This window comes from Tupaia chinensis, unplaced genomic scaffold (genome assembly GCF_000334495.1).
Source record: "Tupaia chinensis unplaced genomic scaffold, TupChi_1.0 Scaffold000671_1, whole genome shotgun sequence".
Taxonomy (NCBI): domain Eukaryota; kingdom Metazoa; phylum Chordata; class Mammalia; order Scandentia; family Tupaiidae; genus Tupaia; species Tupaia belangeri.
In genome coordinates this window covers 5,483,276-5,504,695 of record NW_006160193.1, presented here as the reverse complement: position 1 = coordinate 5,504,695, position 21,420 = coordinate 5,483,276, and positions in this window count along the sequence as shown.

Sequence of the window (21,420 nt, the reverse complement as noted above, 5' to 3'; positions counted from 1 at the left end):
TCCTTTAGGGGTCCCGATGAGCACAATGAACAGAGCTCAGCTAGCACTGCATTAACGCGAAGATTCATTAATCTGCCCCGAAACTCTTCTGCACTTAGTAAACCTTTGCATCGGTGTTGGCTTTGTCATCTGACAGGTCATCAATTCGTTTACTAATACTATTCCTTGACAATGTCACCTTTTCCGTTCCCTGGGCTCCATTAGTCTCAGTCTCAGTGCCGACAGTCTCCGATCAGGCTGTTTAGATGAGCGAGTCTGCTTGGCTTTCACTGTTAATTGCACGACCTCGGAACCGGCTCCTTAGGCTCTGGCGGGTACAGGGGTACAGGGGCGATCGAACTCAGCAAAGAACTTGTTTCTTAATCCTGCGTGGGGGTGCTTATAAAAGGCCACAGGTTTTTTTCTTTCTGGGCAAAACGCACATGGTGGGCTGAGACGCTGGTGAGGTCCGCTTGGCTCCTTGCCTGTTGGGTAGTTCTCCCAACCCAATAGGACTTTCAGGCTCGGGTGGGGGGTAATTGTCAGGGCGTGCGAATCCCAACGCGACAGTTCTCATTATGTTGCCTAATTAACAACTCCGACTTTTGGGGGAATTACTGCTTGTCTTGTGACTATGAGGACTTCCCAGCTTAATTAAAACGTTGTCGATTATGAAGGGCATAAAAAGATCTGTAAAATACACCCTTTTAGACATGAGATACTTCAGAAGAACCAAGGTTTACACAGTTTCTAAAAATTGATTTTTAAAGGTTTTTTTAAAAGTTGTCTCCATAATTAAATGTTGTAAGAAATAAAAATAAAAAAGAGTGAACTAAATGAGGTATTAATTTACATTTAATTCAGGAATAAATTTCTGGAAAATTCATGAAATGTGACTATGACCTATATATAAGTATAATAAAATACATTTTGAAAAGATAGATTTTTCTGGTGCAGTAAATGTTTACAATCCCCTTTAATTTGTCAATTTGCATGACGTATATTAAATCATTCTTTTTTTTTTTTTTTTGGAGAGGTTTTTGCTATAGGGCGTGTGTGCTTGCCAGACAGAGAGATAGAAAGCGAGAAATCACTCCCTGGGGGGATGGCCATGTCACAATCCCTTCTCCTTCTTTCTCCTCTCGGGATTTTGGGCATGCACGCACACGCGCCTGGCCTGAATTTAAGCCGCCGGGTCTGGGACTCAAACTGCAGTCAACTACATGGGAGTCTAGCAACATAGCCATTACGCTAACTGCTGGTCCCTTAAATCATTAGTTTTTAAAGATGCAAGCATTGTTTTTTTTTTTTAAGAAAATTTTAATTTATTAATTATTATCATTATTATCTAGTTTGCTATAGAGCGTATGTGTTCACCAGAGAGAGAGAAAGTAAGAAAGCAAGCTGCCAGACCTGGGACTTGAACTGCAGTCAGCTATGCGGGAGTCCAGCACCTCGACAACCATGCTACCTGCTGGCCTCTCAAGCACTGTTTTTTAATTTTTTAAAAAAGTTTTTGCTATAGGGTGCATGCACCTGCCTGAGGAGAGACAGAGAAAGGGAAAGTGAGAAATCACCCCTTGGGGGCTGGCCATGTCACAGTCCCTTCCGTATTCTCCTCAGGATTGCGGGCATGTGCTCACATGTGCCTGGAGTGGTTTGAAGACTCCAGGTCTGGGACTCCAACCGCATCATTGGCCATGTGGAATCCAGCTGCCTTAACCTTCATGGCACCTGCTGGCCCAGTTTTAAAGTTGTTACAACAATGAAATCGTTTTTAATCTTTAAAATGGTAACTCTTATGAAATTGGCTAATTGTGAGTGCCAGATTTTTAGCTGGCAGGAGAACTGAGCAGCTCAATGATGCATTGTTTGGAGATACTTAATAGTAAGCGTATCACCTTTGAGAAAATTAGAAATACAGAAACTTTGAAAAGAGGAGAGCTAATCAAAAGGAAAACAAACAGTTTTCATTCTCGGAGATGAAGCGCTGGTCCTGTGGGCTCCAGGTCCTCACATGCCCAGCGGGTGACCAGAGTCAACCCACCACTGCTTGAAGATAGCCAGCTGGGCGGCTGGGTGCCATTTCCGGCGCCTTCTCTGGATGAGCCGAGACTGTGCTCCAGCATGGCAGTGAGTTCAGGAGCCACTGGAAGCCAGGGCAGCACACTGTGATGAGCCGTGGCCTCGGGTTTGCCGACAGCCGACGCGGAGGCAGAGAGGAGGGAAGGGCCCGCCGCGGAATCGGTCCCACCCTGAAACCCACTCCACCCCTGCCTTCCCGCCTGGCCTTGGCTTGAGTCGGGTGTTACCTGGCTTGTGGTCAGAGACATCTACACCCAGGTGTGCCACGGAAGGCTGACCAGGGTCACAGCACCAGCCCACTGCAGAGGCCTGGGCTCCCGCCCCACAGGTGGAGCCTGGCTGGGCCGGCTCCCAGGGCCAGTGTCAGGAGGTGCTCCACGTCCTCCCCAGGGCTGTCCAAGTTTCCTGAGGTGGGAAGGAGTGACAGCCGTCGGGGTGGTGTGGGCGTGGGGATGAGCCATGGCACGGGCTCAGGCGGGTTCATATTCCCGGCTTCAATCAGGGGCGGTGTGACTGGTGGGTGTTAAACGCTCACCCTTACAGGTCAGGCCGGCACAGTCGTCGGCGGTGCCTCAGGAAACCTGCAGAATTCCTTACCTTGTCAGGCCGCCCAGAGCCATCAGCCTCCCGGCTGTAGACACCTCCTCTATGGTGCCTGCCGCCCTGGCCGGCTGGGAGGTCAGAGGAGGGGAGCCGGGTGCACTCCTGGGGTCTCCACCGCAGGCTCACACCTCAGGGCAGCAGTACTGCTAACGCCAGTGCCTGCCGAGGGCCAAGCTCCCCCTTCCTGAACTTTCATTTCATTCTTAAATTATAATTCTTTTAAAGCTGACTTCTTTCAAGAAAGAGCGAGAGCGAGAGCGAGAGACCCTCAACGGCGTCTCATGCCCGGATCCCCCAGCCCCTGCCAGCCAGGATCACGAGCACACGCAGGCTGACAGGTCCCCCAGAACCCCACCTGCCCCCTTCCATGTGGATCCAGATTCTTCCAAGCAGGGCATGACCCCTGCCCCTTGCTCCTAACTGTACCCCCAGGCCACCACTCACCGGCGACATCACGCCAGGCCCTGCAGGGGACACACACAATGAAGAACTGGACACGAGTCACCAGTACAGGGAGGGGGCTCTTGTTTCGGGGCACGGGCCACCCTGCAGGTGGTTTAAGCACCTTACCGGGAACAGAACCAGGTGGCAGAGGCTTTGTGGGAGGGGCTGACGAGCTTACAGGCCAAGCCCAGCACCCCAAGACAACCCACCATGGGGAAGCAGAGCCCCACACAAGCACCCCCTTCCTTCCGGCAGATTTAGAGCCAGCCAGCACCCCTGCAGCCCTGGCGCACCTGCCTGAGAGACAGAAAGGGAAAGTGAGAAATCACCCCTTGGGGCCACTGGGACCGGCAAAGGGGTGCTGAGCGTGCCGCAGGCTAACTTCTTTTCAGCCTGGCTCTGGGCCTGCTTTCCTCACATATTTGTGTGTCCCCCAAATATTTAGGGAGCACCTGCTCTGTCCCAACCCCCTAGCCTCCACCCACAGTGAGTGGGACAAATCTTGCCTTTCCGTAGCCCACGAGGGAGGGGCCGGGAGCTGACACAGATGGTGCACCTGAGGGGGCAGGGATGCCAGGGAGCCCTGGAGGCTCGGGGGGAAGAGTGTTTGGGGTAAGGAGAAACTGCAGGGCCTAGTATGAGGCCCTGGCTGTGGGCCGCAGCAGGGACAACTACTTTGGGCGCCCTGAGGGCTGGGGAAGGGGCCGTGCACCCTCGCTGGACCAGGGCACGGACCTGCAGGGAATCTCGGGACTCAGTGACCCTGCGTGCCTGTGAGCTTCGAGGCCTGGTAGTGGTTCCCTGGGAGTCTAGCCCTGCCCGGCGCCACTCCACGTTAGAGAGACCCCATGCACTGCGCCCACCTGCCCTCGCCCTGACCCGCTCTGCCCGATATCCGGGCTTTGCAGCCACCGGCACCCCTTGCTTGGGAGAGACACACATCCCTGAACCGCGGTCTATCCTCTGTGCAGAGGGGATCTCCGGGATCTTGCGTTAAAGCAGTGTAGACACTGCTGCGTCAGGACCTCCTTGTCCCCACCAACCCAGCTGGGCAGCCCTGGAGCCGCTCCCCTCGTCCCCACCTCCAGACCTGCCCACGCAGTCAGCAGTTTAGAGCCGGGGTCATCAGCACCCACCCCTGCCCCTGGACACCCAGTGGGTTTGTGGCATCCACTTCCTGGGCAGCCTCCTATGAGGGGGCCCCTTCCAGTGGGGTGAGGTGCTGTGGGGGGCACTCAGTCCACACTGCAGAAGCGTGAGTGTTGAAACCATCTACTTCTGACCCCGTGGCTCTGCCTGAAACCCTTGGACATCAGTCTTCGGGCTGTGACAAATGAACTCGGCCTACCCACAGCGGGTCGGGGTAACTGTGTGGAGTGTTGACTTACTCTCTGTTTCTGGGGGAGTTTAGCCGTCACGCCCCCAGCACCCAGCACTGCAGCGTGTGTGTGCACGTGTGTGTGCGTGTGTGTAGAAAATCCAGCCGATGAGAAACAGCTAGCATCCGGGCACTCATGGTCTCCCAGGCAGAAAGCACCGGAGCATTTTTGCATGCCAGCTTTAACTTCAACCCCACAGGGCAGGTGCTGACCCCACTGGACAGGGGAGGAAATGCAGGCACAGAGAGGTTAAGTGATTTGCCCAAGGGCACACAGGAAGAACTGGACCCAGGCAGTCTGTCTCAGGGCCAGGCTCAGAAGTAACCCAAAGACACATTAATTCTTTGTGGGGAACGTCAGAAAATGCAGAGAAACGTGAGAAGTCAGTTGAGAGTGACCACCACTAACTCTTCGGCGTACCCCCTGGCTTCCCCGGGTCCGTGTGGTTAGATGGGCTCTGGTGCCCCACGATTCCAGTGGGTGCAGCTGGCGGCCATGGTGCCTGGAGAGCTGTGCTTCCATTGCCCAGCGGTGAGGCCACCTCTTCATGGCATCTTCTGCAGCAACCCCACGGCTCAGACCCCGGGGGAGGGGTGCGGGGCTTTGCTCAGCTCAGCCTCTCTGCGAACATCAGGCACTCTCTCTGTTTAAGAGCCCAGCGCTGAGCAGGCCAGCAGCCTCCCCGCCTCCCCACTGTGCTTGCCCGTGGTGATCGAGGCAGGGATGGAGTGCCTGGGTCAGCGGTCACGCAGGGTCTGAAGACTTTGGATGGGTGGTGCCAGATGGCCCTCCAGGAAGGACAGAGGGCGCACCCACCCTGCTGTGTGTGCATCACCCCAGCGTGAAGTCAGGTCTGCATCTGGACCTCCTGTCCACTGCCGCTCCCCACGTCCCCGAGACCGAGGGGCGCAGGCACGGAGGCGGGTGCACTGCCCCTGGCCTCTCCTGCTGTTCTCAGTCTGGAATCCAGCCAGCACGTGTGTGCGCCATCACCTGAGGTGGTCATTTCTTCTCCCTCCTCCTTTTCAGGTCTGCAGAATTCCTGCAGCTGCTGAGTTAGAACTACTAAGAAAACAAGGATTTCTGCTGAAGACAAACTTTGACTTTTTAAAAAGAACTATTTACTTTGATTTACTATGATGATTTTAAGGAGAAAGAAAGAAAGAGAGAGGGAGAGTGAGAAAGCAAGCTGCCAGGTCCAGGACTCGAACTGTGGTCTGCCATGTGGGTGGAGTCCAGTGCCCCAATCACCTCGCCACCTTCTGGCTCTGATGTTTCTTTTTCTTCAAGGAAAGGTTTTGTAAGTTTTCAAATAACACCAGACGGCTGAACAAACTTTGCGTGAACCCAGTTTGCCCCTGCTGGCAACATTGAGGAGCCAGGGGCTTGGAGTGGAGGCCAGTGGGCCTCGGACCAAGGTCTAGCCAGGACCGGAGGAGAAGAGGCAGCTTCAGGAAGGAAAACAAACTCCTTTCCCCAAGATCCTGTACATGAAACCAGAAAATGCCGAACTGGGGTGTTTGCCAGCTTTAAAAAGCACCGAGCGTGCAGTTAGCCAAAGCCTGCAGCCTGCAGGGAAGCCCTGGGAAGGCAGCGGAGACCTACTGCGAGTAGACTTTGAGGGTGCTGTGGCAGGGAGGGAAGGGCGCGGCTGGAGCTTGCCGGCCTGCCCTACACCAGCTCCGATCACTGTTTTCATCTCAGGAAGGAAAAAGCGTCCTTACTCCCTTTGTGCAAGCGCACGGCACGCCCAGCCCATGGAGTCCCCGCGGGAGGCCTGCCAGGGAGGCACGGTTGTGTTCACTGTGCAAATGAAGGAATGGGGCCAGGGAGGTGGGGCACATGCCCAGGATCACCGATGTACGACCGCAGGGATCTGCCAGAACCTGTCTGCCCTCGGCCGCCTGTCCTGAGATGAAACCTGCAAGGGGATGAAGGCGCAGGCTCTGCGCCGGGTGGGGCCTGCTTTCTAGCACGGTCCTCTCCGCCCCTCCAGGGGGCTTGTCGAGGCTCAGGCTTCCTGGGCAGAAGTGAATGTCAGCCTGGGGGATGGGGATGCTTTACCCTCAAACGACCTGAAACAAGACTATTCACTTGGGGTTACTTTTTTGAGGGACTCAGCATGGGGCCTTAGTGAGAGAGCAGGAGCTGCCTAGGCAGCAGCCACCGTGGGTTGTGCACCTACTGTGTGCCGAACACTTCGTATGCATGGCCTTTCCCCGCCCCTACATCTGGCAGAGCAAGTCCCCTGTGCTCCCCCATCTAAGGCAGAGAATAGGAGGCTCAGAGCGACAAAGGGACGCACCTCAAGTCTCATAGTGAGTTGAGGAGAGGCCAGGCTCCACTGTGGTCAGCCAGCCCCGGACACGAGGGTTCTGAGACTGGGCCTGGGTTCCAGACTGGGGGTCCTGGAGTGCCGGGGTCGGTGCGGTGGGGCTGCTGGTGCAATCAACATGGCCTGGCCTTCTTCCAGCTGCCCTGGGTCCTTCCTCCTCCTGCAGCCGCTGCACAGGAACAGTGGAGCGAGCACGGCCTGTGGGTGGCCCCAGCCAAGGGTCCAGCAGCTCCTGCCACAGCACACGTGTGTGAGCGCCACCGGGGAACGGCAGAGCTGCTGCGCCAAAGGCCTGCAGATGTTAGACCCTGGTCATGGACCTCAGTGCAGGCAGCTGTAATTCACACGTCCACCAGCAGGGTGCTGTCCCTGTCCTTTGCTCACAAACAGAATCTACTGCCCTTTTGTTCCTAGTTGGTAGGTGAAACAGCCTGGCTTAAAAATAAATGTATCGTTTTAGGGGTTGGCCCTGGGCCTTGTGGTTAGGGGAGGCGATCTCACATGGCTGACAACAGTTTGAATCCTGGCTTAGAAAGCACCCTGGGCACATGTCCCTGGTCCCAGCAGGAAGGAGAAGTGGAGAAGGGATTGCCCCATGCCTGTCCCCCTTGGCGGGGTGCTTTCTCCCTCACGTACAAACCCTCTGGCCAAATATATAGATGGTTTTTCTGTTGAAAAGTAACAGATCCTTATGGCACATATTTGAGAAAATGCAGGAGGTAGAGACAACGGCTGTTCTCCTGGTACTTTGGATGTGGCCGGGCCGGAGTAGATGTTCAATAAATATCTACAGAGAAAACTAGTAAGGAAGAGCCCTGCGTGGCCCCATCAACCAGAGGCAACGGCTTCCGCATTTCGGGGTGCGTGTGCTCTCTGGGCCTCTCCCTCAGCTCAGGCTCATTCCGGTCATTGGGCTGGCCTGTGCAGATGGCCCTTCACCATGTCCCTTCGCCTACGTCGCCCTCCTCACGTGACGTCAGACCCTCGGGGCGTGGCCCATGGCCCATTTCACTCCTCTGCTACTGCACGGCTAGGTGGTTCCCAGTGGCCCTGTGAACGCTGTGGCTGCTATCTTTACTCAGAGATCTGGGTCCACGTTTCCGCCTGTTTCCTAAGGAGAGGGAAATACTTGGGAGGTCAACTTGGCCAGAGGTTTTCAAAATGAGGCTTCATGTTTTTTAAGAGTGACACACCTGACGAAAAAACTCTATCTGCTGAAAAACCTGGTTAAGTTCTTTCTTCTTCTTTTTTAATATTGCTTTTAGAAACGACTCATTCTGAACAATATCCTGTGCCTTTCAGAAAACAGCCGTGGATCTGAAAGAAGATTTGTTCCCTCCGAGCTCTTAGGAGGCGATCTGGCTCAGGAAACACACATCATGCCAGCGTGTATCTGATGGTTGCTATGGGAACAAGCCGTTTAACACGCCACTTGGATGAAGCGTTGATCAATAAGGGAGGGGGCATGATTGAAACAAATTAGTTGGTGTCTGAGTAGCCCCGAGAGATAAGGGCCATAACATGAGTGCTGTCCCTTCTGCGGCAGGGTCTGGGCAGGGGCAGGTGTGAGACCTCAGCCATCCTCACCGTGGGCCCTGGGGGCAGGGGCCAGAATCATACCCGGCTCCGACCCTTCCCCAAACTGGACAGAGGCAAGGCCAGGACCCGGGCTCCTGGGGTGAGGGGCAGAAGCCAGGTGGGCGGTACAGCCCACCCCATCTCCCCACGTGCCCGCCTGTTCGTGGCCATCAGACGGCTCGCCACCTCGCTGCTCAGGTGGGAATCCAAGCACCGAGAGGAGCTGTGGCCGCCTCCGCCACACAGCACACCCTGCTTGTCCTCAAGGGGATCCCGGCCCGGTGGAGCCGAGCGCTCACGGTGTGGGGTGTCACAGGCTCACGCGACCACGTCCTGAGCACGTGTGAGCGGCCGTGCTTCGGCCTGGCAGGCAGTGGTGCCCTGGGGGACACGGAGCCGGGCCTCTGGGGCGTACTGAGGCTCGGCCACTTGGCAGGCTCCCCACCTGTCACCTGTTACGGGAATGACCAGAGCCTGTGGAGCTGGGCCTGGGGCCTGCTGGGCGCACGGCGGCCACGGCCGTGACCGACAATCTGAGGGGAGGCCGAGTCGGAGGGGGCTGAGGCAGAAAGGGTGGGGTGACCTGCTTGGTCTTGACCAGGTCCTGAGAGTCCACATCACGGCTCTGCTCACCAGCAGTGGTGATCCTGGGCTGGGATTACACATGGAGTGAAGGTGGAGCCGGATGAGGGGGTGCCAGACCACCCAAGGCTGCATCCCGCAACCTCCCACCCCACAGGGGCTCACGGGTCAGTGACAGGCAGGGGTGAAGAGCTGAGAGGCAGGGATGGTAGATGAGGCAGACCCTGCCTGCCGCCATCCTGGGCTGTGTCTCAGGCTCCTGCATGTGTGGGGGGACAGGAGGCCCCTCTCCAGAGTCCCTCCTGCCCGAGTGAGCTGGGACCCCCGCAGGGCAGCTGGGCGGCAGGTCCGTGGGGTCGCTTCTGTCGGAAATTGTGCCTCCCAGGTCTTCTCTGAGCCTGAGCGTCCCTGCAGCGCTGCTCCTCACCACGGGGATGGCGTGTGCCCCATCACGCACTGTGTGTGCACAGCCGTCTTCCCGTGTCCACTCAGGTGCGTCCTGAGGTTCAGCCATGGACCCCATGCGGCGGCTCAGGCTGGGCAGGGCAGCTTCTCTGTGTGGGAGGGGCGGAAGCACCTGGTCTGGCCTGCCATGCTCACCCCACCCTGGATTTGGGGAGCCCTGGCCATTACACCTGTGCTGTCTGCACACCACATGCCTAGGGACTGTGCCCCAGAAATCATGACCACGCACACTGCATACGTGTCCCCGGTATGGGCGGCCGGCTCCAGGCCCACCTCCAGGCCCAGCAGAGAGCTGCACCACCCCGCCAGGTACCCAACCTCTCTGAGCTCGCTTCCTCCACTGTGGACTGAGGGCAGAGTGGATGGGGGTCAGGAGAGGAGCCTGTCACGCCGCTGACCTTGCCCCTCGGGAGCAGGCTGTTCTCAGGTCACACAGCCTCTCCGGAGAGATTTGTGGATGCATGAGACATGTGGGCGCTGCCTGCCAGGGAGGCTTAACTGCTTCTGGAAAGATCGGAAGGAAAAGCAACCTCCGCGATAGGAACGCTCCCTGCTGGACCGCTGCGACCCCATGTCAGGCCAGCAGGGGGCAGGATGTCCCCGCGAGTCACCTGTGTCCTCGCTTCACCCTGAGCCGCCTCCAGCCTCCTTGCCTCATTAAAGGGCCACACAGCTCATTTCTGCAGAGAAAGCTGAGCGGCCCCTCCCTGGGGAGCCCCCTCCATCAACTCTGGGCCTAATAATTTACATTTAATTTCTTCGCGCTTTAATGTTTAATTTTAAAAACGGAATGATTCATTACCATATTAATAAATAATAACATTTATTATCCTGCTAATGAGTGTCCAAAATACAAAAGCAATTACGTGTCTTATATTTCTCAAACGAGACAGCAGAGCGTCGATGCTGAGACTCAGCCTGGACAGAGTTCTGGTCTGAGGTTCCATCTCCGAACCTTCTGCAGCTTCTCGGTCCTGCATGAAGGAGAGGAGGTTGGACCACAGCCGCTCTGCTGTTCCCCCAGGCCCCCAGTGCCCCAGGCCCGCGGGGTGAAAGCCCTCGGCTACCTGGGCCCCACTCCCAGAGACCAAGCCCCTCCCCTGCCCTCTCTCCACACAGCCCAGCCCTAGTCCAGCACGCATCCCTCTCCCCCAGTGTCCCCTAGTGGGGGCCGTGATCGCCTCCCTTTCGCAGACGGGAAACTGAGTCTCAGGAAGACGCTCCCACGCCCCTCAGCGGGGCAAAGAGCCGTGCTGCACCGTCTGCTGGCGCCAAGGTTGCTGCTCGCTCTGGCTGCAGAGCAGGTCGGAGCAGGCCCCTTGCGTGCCGGCGCTGGGGTCTGGACAGATCCACAGCCAACCGCCGCCCTGGCTGACTTCTCCAGGGCTTGCTTCTGCCCCCAGGTTGCAGACTCATTCTGGCTCACTGTAGAGACCATGGGGGCTTGAGAAAACTGGAGCTGGGAAAGGGGGCAGGCACTGGGCTTTTGGCCCCTTCCTAGGGCCGCAGGAAGGACCCCGAAGCTCCCTCAGGACACACAGCGAGGGCCTGCATAGCTGAGCTCTGCTATGATTGAACCAGGCCGGGGCCCACCTCCTCCACCTGCGACCCTAGAATCCCCATTCTGGGAGGGCAGGGTCTGGTGTTCCCTGCTTGGCCTCCCAAGGAAGGCCAGAGACGGAGGCCCTTCCTGGGCCACCCCTCTGGGTTACACCCGAGAAATGCAATCTGATTAATATGGAAACTTGCCATGGTCTGCCCCAGAAATGCACTCTGATTACTATGGGACCGTACTAGCCTCCGGCTGGCGTCTTGCTGTGTGCCTCTCGGGGGCTTTTTCCGCTCCGGAGAGGCAGGGGCTCACTCCACATGCGGTTTTCCTTATCTCGTTTTCTCACTAAGTTTCATTTCCAGCATTTATTTCCCCATGTCATCCAGTCATTCCAGACCTGGGCTTTGAGCGCTGCCGGCTAGCTCAGCGTGGACTGCCTGGTGACTGTGAGGCCCAGCCTGCCCGGATGGGGTCGTGTGGCGTGGGCAGGCCATGCTCTGCTGACCGGCCGGCCTCCGCAGCGAGTCTCCGTGCAAGTCCTTGATTGCCTCCGTAGGGTCCATTCCTAGAAGTGGCATGACTGGGTCAGAGGGCATGAGCGCCTTCAGGGCGCTGGCTCCCTCCACCCGCCTGCCTGCGAGCCAGGACACACCCGTGCACACTCGCGGAGCGGGCCTGGTAGGGCCTGTCTCCCGGCCCGCCCTTGGCACCCTCGCCGGGGCTGACATTATCCTCTGACAATCCCTCTGCACACGTGCCCTTTCAAGGTGCTACTGCGCTTCCCCCTCAGTCATGCGGGAACCCTGGGCCCCGGCCTCCCCGCCCACGTCTCTGTCCCATCTCATGCCCAGTTGGAGGCCCAGCGGGCGCCCAGTTGGAGGCCCAGCGGGTGCACCTTCGGCTCCTAAAATTTCAGTGTCTTTTTTTGGATCTCAGGGACCATGGAAGCCTCCGTGTGTTTCACATGATCGGAAAAGGCTCAGTGAGAGGCCACTGAGGGGGCTATCCCTGCAGCCCACTGACCATCGGCCCACCCATGAATGCATCACACCCCTGCTCCCAGGAGCCCGCCCACCTGCCCGTCCACTCATCCAGGAACCACGCGGGCGGGCACACCCCTACCACCCACTCGTCCACTCAACGACGGCTTACTGAGACCAGCGCCAGCTCAGGTGCAGGGGTCGCGCAGGGAAGGCAGACGACTCACCTGCAAGGTGAATGGTGGCTGTCTGGGAGCTGTGACAGAGCAGAGGATGGGCTGGGGCTGAATCCTGCCCCCGCTGGCTCTCTCCATGGGAACCTGATGGAGCTCCCGCCTGCCCCCCACCCTGCTCCCTGCTCTGAATCCCAAGGAACACGCCCAAATGGACCTCCTGTTTGGGAAGCTGGGCTGGACAGGGCGTGGGTGGGAGGCCCAGCCCCTGCATGGCCATCCGTGTGGTCCTCATTCTCAGGGAGCTCGAGAGAATGCGCAGGCGTGGCATGATGCCCCACGTGTAGGCGCCACGGAGCTCTGCCGCTGTGACGATGCAGGTGGGCCGTCACGACCAGGCACGGAGCCGAGCACCTGGCGATCTGCAGCGGCCCTCACCTCCCGGCCGAGGTGGGCAGACGCTGCCCTTCCCGCTTCGCCAATGAGAGCACCGGGCGCGGAGCAGGTCCAGCCCGCTCAGGAGCACCCGGCCAAGAGGTGGGAGCCAAAATGTGAAGCTGGCAGGGAAGGCCTGTGGCTTGTGACAGGGACGTGTGCTTTTTTGTTCTTGCTGTTGCCCCTGAAGTCACCTACATTTCAGAGACGAAGCACTTAGGGACCTTGACCTGCGCAGAGACCCAGGGGCGAATTCAGGCCAGGGGGCCCCAGACTGACTCTTCCCAGGCCCTCTCTGCTCTGTGGAGTCCCTGTCCCTCCTCGCTGACTCCTCACCCCTGCAGTGTGAGACGACTTCCCCTTCACTCCAGAGTCCCTGGAAATTGCCAACACCCCTCCCCTAAACCCTCCTTTTCTTTCTTCTTCTCCTCCTTCTTTTTCTAAAGCTTATTTACTTATTTCTTCCATGAGAGAGGGGGACAGAGAAAGAGAGAGAATACAGCACCCCCAGTAGGATGCTTATGCCAGAACCAGCCGGAGTCACGGGCATGCGTGTGCCTGGCATATCCTCTGAGACCCTGGGACGTGAGCCCAGACCCTCCGACAAGGCCTCGGTGTCGTGGCGTGCTGTGTTAGGCTGTTCCATCATAGCTTTTTCTCCTTTTAATGTGATAAATTACATTAGTCTTCAAAAAATTAAAAAAGGAATTATTTATTTAATTTTATTTGTCATTATTACAGTTATTTAAAAAAATCTGCTATGGGGCACACATGCTCATGAAAGGAGAGAGAGAGAGAGAGAGAGAGAGAGAGAGAGAGAGGCAAAGTGGGAAAGCAAGCTGCCAGGTCCAGGATTTGAACTATAGTCAGCCATGTGGGAGTCCAGCGTCTTCACCACCACTCCACCAGCTGGCCCCAGTTTTCAAAATATTAAACAACCTTATACTCCTGGGATAAATCTCCTTAGCCTCTATAATATGTTGTTAAATTCTATTTGCTAATAATTTGTTAAGAACTTTTGTGTCTATATTCTCACGAGAGATAATGGTCTGCAGTTTTTCTTTTTTTTTTTTTTTCAATTTATGTATCAGGTTTTTGTGTTAAGATTATTTTGGCCTCATAAAATAGTTGAAAAGTATTTGCTTTATGCTCTATTTTCTGAGTTGTATAAACTTAGTATTCTTCTTTCAATGTTTGATATAATTCACTAGTGAAAACATCTGAGCCTAGAATTTTATTTATACGAAGGGTTGGATGAATTCGATTTATTTAGTAAATATATGGCTATCCAAATGTTTTGTTTCATCTTGTGTTAGTTTTAGTGAGTTGTATGTTTCAAGAAGGTTTTTTAAAATAAATTTTTACTTTATTTACTTTTTTTAAAAATGTTTTTGCCATGGGGTGCATGCACTTGCCAGAGAGGAAAGAGACATTGGGAGGGGAAGTGAGAAATCGTCCCTCTGGGAGGGACGGCCACCATCTCTCCTCCTTCATCCTCAGCCTGGGGTTTGGGCACATATGCACACGTGCCCAGTGTGATTTTCAAGCCACCAGGTCCAGGATTTGAACTGCAGCCATGTGGGAGTTCAACTCTTTAGCCCCATACCACCTGCTGGCTGCTTCAAGAAATTTGCCCGTTTCATGTAATTTGGCGAGTTATTTGACATAAAGTCGTCGGTAGGAGCTGTAGCGACCTCTCTTTCTAAATGTTAGTGATTACTGTTCTCTCATGATCAGTCTAACCATAAGTTACCAGTTTCGTCTTTTTGAAGAACTCAAATATTGGATTTGTTAATTTTCTCTATTATTTTCTGCATAAGCATTGAAAGTTATTCATTTCCTTCTAAGCATTGTTTTAGCTGAATCCCACACATTTTCCTCTGTTGTATTTCCAGTATTATTTACGTCTTGTGATTTTTTTTTTTTGAGAGATTTTTGCTATAGGGCACGTGCGCTCGCCAGACAGAGAGAGACAGAGAGACAGAAAGCGAGAAATCACCCCCCAGGGGGGATGGTCACGCCGCAATCCCTTCTCCATTCTCCTCTTGGGATCTTGGGCACGCACGCACACGCGCCCAGCCTGAGATTTAAGCCACCAGGTCTGGGACGCGAAATGCGGTCGACTATGTGGGAGTCCAGCGACATAGCCATTATGCTAACTGCTGGCTCCCTGGCTTGTGATTTTTTGGTACATTGATTATTTAGGAGATATCAGAGCAGATGTTAAGTTATTATTGGATTTAATTCCATTGTTGACAGTTATGCTCTGTACTCTTCAGTCTTTTTATTTATTTATTTTAAAAATCTTATTTTATTTATTTCATGAGAGAGAAAGAGACGGGAGGGGGGAGAGAAACAGAGAGAGAAATATTCCCACCAGGGTTCTCATGACACAACACACCCCAGCTTCCGCTAGCCACACATGCATGCCGGCACGTACGGGAAACCTCTGGGTGTGAACCCAGGACCTTCCCATGTAGGTCGAGCATCACAGAGCGCCGAGTTACCACTGTACCACTGCCGGCCTCCAGCCCTTACAGTTACTGAGCTTTGCTTTCCAGTCAGCGTGCGGGCTGGCTTGGTGAACACCCTTGGTGAACACCGAAAGAGCGCACTCTCCTTCGGTTGCTAAACGTGTTATGACGTACACGTCGGTTAGGTCAAGTGGACGGTGGTGTTTAGATCAACTGTGACTCTTGTCTCTGAACTAGTTTGTAATCTATTATTTTATCAGTTGCTGAGAAGGTGGAGTTAATATCTCTAATGATGGTTACGGAATTGTCTATTCTAATTCTGTCAACTTTTGCTTCCTATATTTTGAAATTTTATAATTATAGGAATATGCACTTATGTTTGTTACATCTTCTTTTTGAATGGGTCTTAACGATCTCTAATAAAATTCTGGGTAGTGGAGTCTCTTTTATCTGTTACGAAGATAATGACTCCAGCCTTTTCATGGTTGCTCCTCTTTCTTCTCTTCCTCTCTCTGTTCACATATGTACATTCAACTACGCTGTGTCTTCATATTTAAAGAAACTCACTTACAGAAGCTCGTGCTTGGTTTATGCTTTGGTACCCATTTACTAATGGCTGCCTTTTCATTGTGTTTTGTTTGTGTGTGTCTCTCATTTCATTATTTGTTGGCTAATGATCTCCTTTGTGTTTGATTCCTCTGTTTCTCTTTTCTGTCTTGTTTTGGATAATTTAAATATCTTAAAAATATTATTTTTCCCATTGCATTTTTAGCTATCCCTTCCTGTACTTGAAAACATTTCAGTTGTTGTCCTAGGAATTAAAAATATTTTCTTGGGGGCCTGCAGGGCCGGACCTGCGTGGCCGGGGCTCTGTTCGGTGTTCTGCAGCCCGGGCCGCCCGGCCCCCGCTGCCTCTCCGGCGCTGGGTGTGTCCCACGCTCCGGCCGCGCGGACCAGCCGAGGTTGCTGTCCTTCCTTTCTCTGGCCGGGCGGGCGAACAGGAGGTGGCGCTGGGTCCCGCGCACATTCGTGCGCTCGGGGCTGGTGTGTGGCCGTGGGCCGACGGCCGCAGGCAGCAAACTGAAGCTGAAAACAAGGATTAAGAACTTGCAACTATAAGCAACAGAAAGAAACTTTAGCTGTCTTAAACCAATTGAGAAATATATTGTATAGGAGGATTTTCTCTACCTATGGACAGTGAGAAGATGATCGTTACCAGCCCTGCATTACCTCAGGGAAAAACAAGAACTACTCTACCATTCTTAGGGAAGCCAGATACCCGAGGATAACTCACGCTGCAGATCCCCACAACACCATTCCCGCTAATCACAAGATGGCTGCTGTGCCGCATCAACTGATGGTCATCTCTGCTTACCAGAACCGCTTTCCTAGAACTGTATTCCATGGAGGCTCACCTACAATGGCGGATCCGCACGAGACCCACCCTTGATCCAACCTTGAATGGAATCTATGTTCCCTATTAAAAACTTTATGAGCTGATAATTGAAAAAAAAAAGTAATTTAATTTTTAATATATTCTTATACTATTCTTCTCTCATTCATTCAATGAATATGCTTTGTGCCAGATGAATAAACCATTGCTCCTGTGGAAAAAAAAAAATTTCTTGTCCCAACCTGGTGGTGCAGTTGGTACCAACCGAACTACAGTGCTGGAAGTCACATGACCGGCCGTAGGTTCAGATCCCCGGGTGGGTCTGGAAACACATCAGGTGTGTGCATGTGTGCCCGGGGCCCGGGGAGTGGATGGGTGAGAAACAGGACCATGGTGTGATGAGAGCCTGCCCACGGTGCCTGTCTTCTTTTCTCCTGTGTGTGCGCATTTCATAACGAATTGAAAAATATGTTCTGAATGCTTCAGCTTACTCAGAATAAATATTTTACCAGTTCATGTAGAATGTGAGAATCTTGGAAGCACATGTGCCTGTCCTTTTAGGATTGTCATTATGTGTAATACATGATGTGCCTGTCCTTTTAGGATTGTCATCATGTGTGATACATGAGCATACACTATAAACTCCAAAGCACGTGCATGTCACTTTTCAAAAACTTAAAGGATTGGGGCTAGCAGGTGGTGTGGTGGTTGGGGTGCCTGACTCTCACATGGCTGACCGTGGTTCGAGTCTTGGACCTGGTGGCTTGCTTTCCCACTTTCCCTTTCCCTCTCTGTTTCTCTCTGTTCAAATTAAAAAATAAATAATTACAAATAAAACAAAATAAATACTTAAAAAAAGCAAGAATTTTGAAAATATTTATCAAGGGGCCAGTGGGTGGTATGATGGTTAAGGTGCTGGACTCCCATGTCGGACAGTGGTTCAAGTTCCAGACCTGGTGGCTTGCTTTGTTGCTTTCTCTCGTTCTCTCTGGTAAGCACACATGCCCTATAGCCGATTAAACAAATAATAATAAATTTAAAAAGATAAAAAAATGATCAGATACTTAGCATTTTCAAGTCTTTTTGCTTCTTCCCAAAGATCTAAGTTTCCATCTGGGTTCACTTTCTTTCAGCCTGAAGAAGTTTCAACATTTCTTTCAGTGCAGGCGTGCTGGTCACAAATTCACTTGGTTTTCTTTGATCCTAAATGTTCCCATTTCACCTTCACTCTTGAAGAATATTTCCCTTGGATACAGAGTTCTGAAGTGAAAGCTTGTTTTGCTTTCTTTTGGCATTCTGAAGACCCACTGTCTTCTTGCCTGCATAGGTTTGATGAGAAGTCTGTGATGTCTGAGCCGTCGTCCAACCGTGTGTAACTGTGGTTTTCTGGGCACTTTCTTGGTGTTCTCTTTATCTTTGGTTTTCAGCAATTTGACTAGTGTGAGCTTAGGGGTATACGAGTGTGTGTGTGTATATGTGTGAGTGTGTGAGTGTGCATGAGTGCGTGAATGTGTGTGTATGTGTGAGTGTATGAGTGTGTGAATGTGTGTGAGTGTGTATGTGTGTGAATGTGTGTATGTGTGTTTATGTGTGAGTGTGTGTGAGTGTGTATGTGTGAGTGTGAGTGCGTGTGAGTGTGAGTGTGTATGTGTGAGTGTGAGTGCGTGTGAGTGTGAGTGTGTATGTGTGAGTGTGTGAGTGTGTGTGTGAGTGTGTGTGTGTGTTTCCATTCTGCTTGTGATCTCCTGAGCTTCTTGAACCTGTCGGTTTTTGCTTTTCACCACATTTGGGCAATTTGGGGCGCTCTTACTTTAAATGTTTATCCTTTCCCATTTTCTTTCTGGGATTTTTTTGTGACTCCAGTTAACTTTGTATTTAGGGGGAACCAGCAGTTGGTGTAATGGCTATGTCGCCGGACTCCCATGTAGTTGACAGCAGTTCGAGTCCCAGACCTGGTGGCTTAAACTCACGCCGGGCGCATGTGTGTGCCTGCCCGGATCCCAAGAGGAGAATGGAAGAGAAAAATGATTGTGGTGTGGACAACACCCCTGGGGGGGGTGATTTCTCGCTTTCTGTCTCTCTCTTTCTGATGAGTACACATGCCCTATAGCAAAAACCTTTCCAAAACAAAACAAAACAAAACAAACAACTTTGTATTGGGGATGTTTCCTCACGGGTCCCCGGGGCTCTCTTCCTTTCTTCTTCCTCTCTCCTTTACTGCCAGAAGGCTGTGTACTCACCAAAGAGAAAGAGTGAGAAAGCACCCCCCCCCCCAGGGGCTTGGCGCCACAATCCCAAAGACCTGGACCCTCCCTTTTCTCAGCCTCTTGGAATTCCGGGTGCACACACTCGCGTGCCTGCTGTGTATTTCAAGCCTCTAGGGTCACGATCAAACTGTAGCCAGCTACGTGGGATCCAGCTTCTTTAACCACTAAGCACCAGGCCAGCCCTGTTTCGTTTTAGAGCTTTTTGCCCTAGAGTGAGTGTGGTCACTGGGGGGGGGGGGGGGGGGGGGGAGTAGAGTGGGGGTGGTGACTGGGGGGGGGGGGAGAGAGAGAGAAGAGAGAGAGAGAGGGAGATAAAGAGAGAGAGAGTGAGAAATCATCCCCTGGGATGGCCACGCCATAATCCCTTCTCCATTTTCCTCCCAGGATCTTGGGCATGTATGCACATGTGCCCAGCATAAGTTTCAAGCTATTGGGTCTGGGACTCAAACTGCAGTTGGTCATGTGGGAGTCCAGCAACGTAACTGCTATGCCACCTGCTGGTCCTGCCTCTGAGCATCCTGAATGCCCCATCACTCTCAGCTGGCTCCATGGGGACTGGCCACAGCCCACAGCCATCTGCAGCTCACCTAGTTGGGACCGTAATGTCCCATTGTTGGTCAAAGCCATATGGCTGAGTCTAAGCAGCCCCCGGCTTCTCTTCACCCACGACTGTGAGGTCTGGCCAAAGACAAACAGCTTACACTTGATCTGGAATACACACGGTGGCTGTGCTGTGGGCAGGAACCCCAAGGGGCTCTACTAACCTGCAAGGACTCCCAGGGTGGGCAAACTATGGCTTGTGGCCACATCTGAGCCTTGACCAGTTTTCTGTCCTACCCTTGAGCTCAAAAAAGTTTTATATTTTAAAAGGGTTATCAAATGAAAAGCATCATTAAGAAAGCGCATAACAAAACCACAGTGGAATACTGCTTCACACCCCTGAGGGTGACTGTCACCTGCAGGACAGGTGGTGTAAGTGTGGGGAAGACACCTCTGTGGGAATGCACAATGGTGTGACCACTGTGGGGAAAGCAGCCTGACAGTTCCCCCAGAAGTTCAGTTAAACACAGGACTCCATGTGGCCCACAATTTTACTCCTAGGTATCTGCTCAAGAGAAATGAAATAGGCTCCCACAAAGACCTGTACAAGAAAGCTCAGAGCGCATCATTCATAGGAGCTGGAAAGTAGAAACAAGCCAACAGTCAACTGATGGAAGAGCGATCCAACTGTGGTATATCCTTACAATGGAATAGTACTCAGGCAAGAACAGGAAGGAGACTCTAGCACGGGCCACAGTGTGGATGCACCTTGAATACACCGTGCTCATGACAGAGATCAGACACAGAAGACCATATAGCGTGTGCTTCCTAGTCCATGAATGTTCAGAACAGGCAAATCCATGGGGACAGAGTGGATTTGTGAGTGCCATGGGCTGGGAAGGATTGCTCATGGGGATAGGTTTCTTTTAGGGACAAAGTTGTTGTACATTAGATTTTGGTAATGGTTACAAATTCTGCGAATATTTGAAAAATAACTTTCTGCGTTTCAAGCCACTGGGCCTGGGACTCGAACTGTGGTTGGCCATGTGGGAATCCATCGATGTAGCTGCTAGGCTGTCTGCTGGCCCCTCGTTTCTTTTGGATATCGTTTCTCTCTGTCCTTCAGGTTGGTATACCGCTCTATTTTGAAGTTCATGAACTCTTTCCTCCCTCGTTCTGTTACAGTGAATGAACCAATGTTGCTACCTTATTGCTAACTAAGGTCTCTCTTTAATTCAGACTTCATTAACCTTTGCCCAACGCCTCTTCTGCTCGGGGACCCTCTCCCGCTAACTTTCATGTCTCCTTGGACTCCTCTTAGCCAGGAGTTTCTCAGGCCCTATTTTTACCCTGGGCGTTTCTGAGGGATGCTGGTCAGGTGGTTGTAGAATTCCTCCTCTGGGATTTGTCTGTTGCTTTCTTAGCAAGGGGTTATGGGCTTGGGGCAGGAAAACCCCAGAGTCAAAGTGCCCTGTCACCCTATCATCTCAGGGGTGCATGTTTCAGCATGACATCCCGTGCACAGTGACCTCGGTCACACGGCAGGGCTTCCCAGGCCTCTCCAGTGTCGTTCCTTTCCTTCTTTCCACACTGCACTGCAGCAGAGGGGGTCGCTGCTCACAGCCCAAACGTAAGGAGTGGGACTTCTGTACCCCGTCCTTGAGGACAGAGGATTTACATAAAGTATCTGGAATTCTGCACAAGAGGTGTGTTTGTTTATTCGCTCACGTCCTATGTCAGTGTGAACTCGCGGTGTTTATTTCGTGCTCTGGGTTGTCATCCAGTAATAATAGCTCCTTCTATTGTTTACTTGTTTCGGCGCTGGCCCTCGGGAGCTCGTGGCTGGCTTCTGTGCTGTGGACACACCGTCCTCAGTGGGAGCTCGTGGTTCTTTCCCTCGAGCACTTCCTCGCATTGACACAAGGTGCTCCAGCCTCACCCCGCGTACTTCCTGCCCCAGCCTAAAGTCAGCAATTTCTCCACGAAGCCCTGGTCCTTCCCTGGAGAGTGGCTTTGGAGACCAGGCTCTGCTGCTGCAGGCGCCGGTCGCTGCCAGGTGTGGTGGTCTCCAGCCCTGGCTGACGGGCGTGGAGACACTATGTACACACAGGTCCGTAAATATTCTTACACCTAACTACCTGCATCTAGGCCGAGCT